General features: G+C 37.3%; 1 pseudogene; it reads right to left on the minus strand.

Moving 5' to 3' along the window:
• Positions 1-1399: 1399 nt before the first annotated feature.
• On the minus strand, positions 1400-3023 carry LOC143590499 (heat shock 70 kDa protein 4-like; annotated as a pseudogene).
• Positions 3024-3434: the final 411 nt, after the last annotated feature.

The following is a 3434-nucleotide window of genomic DNA, read 5'->3' on the forward strand; positions in this document are numbered from 1 at the left end:
GGCAAATTGATCAATAGTTTCATTATCTTTCATTTGTAGCATTTCAAATTCAGTTTGAAGAGATTGAATTCTAGCCTTTTGAACGAGTTCAATCCCGATGTATCTTACTTTCTACGCTTGCCAAATATCTCTAGACGTGGTATGAGATGCTACCTGCATCACCATATTAGTTGAAAGAGATAAGCGATTGCTAATCTATCTTTCTTTATGTCGATCTCAGTTTCGGTTTCATTTTGAGGTTCCACAGTTTCCCATAATCCATGTGCATAGGATGGCCTTCACTCGCACGGCCCATAGGGTAAAGTTTGTGGATGTCAACATAGGAGTTTGAAGATTGATCGAGACAGTCTCCTTTGTCTCGTCATTCTTAGAATTCTCTGATTTATCTTGCTTAGAGCTTTTCGTCATAACTGTTTGTGTGGAGTGGATTTCTTTTTATTTCCTATTTTATTTACGTCTTTGTTACACTTAAAGATCGTAAGTAGGTTTGTAAAGAATTCCAAAGGGTTAAAAATGGTAAGACAAAGGTTTTGGTCTTAAAAAGGTATTATGTGTAAGTTTTGAAAAAATCCTTTAAATAAAATTAAAAACATTCAGAAACAAAACAACGGGTTTCGATTTTCCGATGAACGGAGTAAAATTTGGGTTCCAGTAGAGTTTCAAAGATTTCTAGATTTTAAAAGTTGATTCAAGTTTTGATGTCAAATCAATCAAGGAACAACAACAAATTCTACAATTCACGATTGAAACAGGGGTTCAATTCTACAATTGACCATGATGATTAATGTGGCTTTGATGCCAATCTAATAGCAAAGGATTTAAGATAAATAGAGATTTTTATGTTTTGATCAAATCAATCGTGAATTACAAATGCCATTGTCTTGGACCCGTCAAATACAGTTAACTAATAACTACCCAAACTTAGGTTAAGGGCCAATAACACAATATATTTACATAATTAAATTAAAACAAAAACATTTCTTCTAATAGAAATATGGTGGCCATTATATTATCTGCTATAGACCCGCCCAAAGTTGGTGGTTGAACTACTTCAAACCGGGATTGAATCACATGCGCGGTCATTGATATCATATTTGACTCATATTCTGTTACGAATTTGGTCTTGAGCTAGAACCAGGTTGAAACATAAAACAACCATGTTAAAAACCTAAATCCTAAGGGTTGGATATTTAATCACGTAAAACATAGTAGATTGTTGTTTATTCAGCGCCCTTGCTGCATGTTATAACCCATGTAAAATGCAATAGAACCTAACTACCAAGTCAGAGAGACCAACTGAAACATCAAACATGGATTGCAAAAAAGAAACATAAATGTTGCAAAAGGGTGGACTGTTTGTAGTTATTCATACGTTTTTTAGGTTGTATAAGAAACACCATTAATGATCTTTGCATTGCTTAATCCTTTTCACCATCTTCTTGACGTCATCCTTGGACGAATCTCCACTCTTAGCTATTGTGATACTTCGTTTGCTACCAGTGGATATCACCTCAGCTGAAACATTGAGAATACCATTAGTATCCATGTTAAAGCAAACCTTAAGATTTTCTACACCTTTAGGAGCTGCTGGGATGCCATGAAGAGTAAACGTGTCAAGAAAAACATTTTCTTTGACATATTTTCCTTCACCCTGATACACATCAAATTTCACAGATACTTGGTAGTCTCTGCGAGTGGTATAAATACGCTCCTTGATGGTGGGTATGGGTGTGTTCCTGGGGATCACAACACTCATCATATGATCTTTCTCATTATCCACTTCAACATCGACCCCGAGAGAAAGAGGAGTCACATCTAATAGCAACAAATCCTGCACCATTTTGTTCCCACAACCGCTTAAGTTTGCAGCCAACACTGCAGCACCATAAGCCACAGCTTCATCCGCGTGGATGTTCTTGCAAAGTGGTTCCCCGTCAAAAAATTTCATCAGCATTTGTTGAACCTTGGGAATCCTTGTCGACCCACCAACAACCACCACTTCATCAACCTGGCTCTTGCGCATATCTCCATCTCTCAAACAGTTCTCGACATGCTTAATGCACATGTTGAAGAAACCAACATTTATCTCCTCGAATTTTGCCCTACTAAATTTCATAGTTAAATCAACTCCCTCGCACAAGCAATCAATTTCAATCGGTGTTTATACTGTTGATGACAAATCCCTCTTCGCTCTCTCCACCCAAGTGAGTGCCACCACCGACAGCTTTAACGGTAATGGTACCAGCCTTGCTGATCTTGAGAAGAGACACATCAAATGTTCCGCCACCCAAATCAAATATCAACACATTCTTCTCATTAGGACTGTCAATATCAGCACTCTTATCTAGACCATAGGCGATTGCTGCTGACGTCGGCTCATTAATCAAGCGCATAACCTTAAGGCCTGCCAACACACTGGCATCCATGGTCGCCTGGCGCTACTTGTCACTAAAATATGCAGGAATGGTAATGACTGCATCAGTAACAGTTGTTCCTAGGAATGCTTCAGCAGCCTCTTTCAAGTATTTTAGAATCATGGAAGATATCTCTTCTGGGGAAAACTTCTTTTCTTCGGACGCGTGTTCAAATACAATGATTGGCTTCTCCGCTGGTCCTTCAATTACCTTAAAAGGTCTAGTTTCACTGTCTTTCTTCAGTATAGCATCACTGAATCTGGTTCCCATTAAACGTTTAACATCTGCACATTATTTGAAAAACACACACACACACACACAAAAACTTGTAAATGTAATACAAATATAAGATTGGCATCTGGTGAAAGGTCATTACAGAAGGAACTTACCAAAAACAGTGTTGTTAGGGTTTTTGGTGATTTGATTTTTTGCAGCCTCACCGACAAGAAGTTGCATTCCATCCCAAGCAACACATGAAGGAGTGATTCTGTTACCTTGTTTATTAGGAATGATCTCCACACGGTTGTGCTTATCAAACCAGGCTTCCACACAAGAATATGTTGTACCAAGATCAATTCCAATTGTTGTTCCTTCAACTCTCTTGGCCATCTTCAAAGAATATGTATTTGATGAATGTGTGGATCGAAAAAAAGTATATATAAAACTAAAATTAAAATATCAAGCCCCCTTCAATTTCAAAACTAAGGAAAAGGGGAAGGGATTTCTAATCCCTGTGATCTTGGTGGTTTGTTGCTATACCGAAAGGAAAGTAATTTCTTTTGAAATGTTATAAATCTTGAGGTTTGTATATTTAGCTATTATTCCTTTCATTATTCTACATTATTATTGTTCCACTTAAGTAATTATCACAATATCTTTAGATCTAGAAGAGTTCGGTTACTAGAAACCTAGGAGTTGTAGTCTTATGTTTGAGTCATGATTCTTAGAAAACCAATGAGACCGCTAGCAACGGTTCATTAACCAACTATCATAATCGGATGTCACGTGGATAAATAAAAT

The sequence above is a fragment of the Bidens hawaiensis genome, unplaced genomic scaffold (genome assembly GCF_021521415.1).
Source record: "Bidens hawaiensis isolate Kalapana, Puna unplaced genomic scaffold, B.hawaiensis_p1.1 tig00038618_1, whole genome shotgun sequence".
Classification (NCBI taxonomy): Eukaryota; Viridiplantae; Streptophyta; class Magnoliopsida; order Asterales; family Asteraceae; genus Bidens; species Bidens hawaiensis.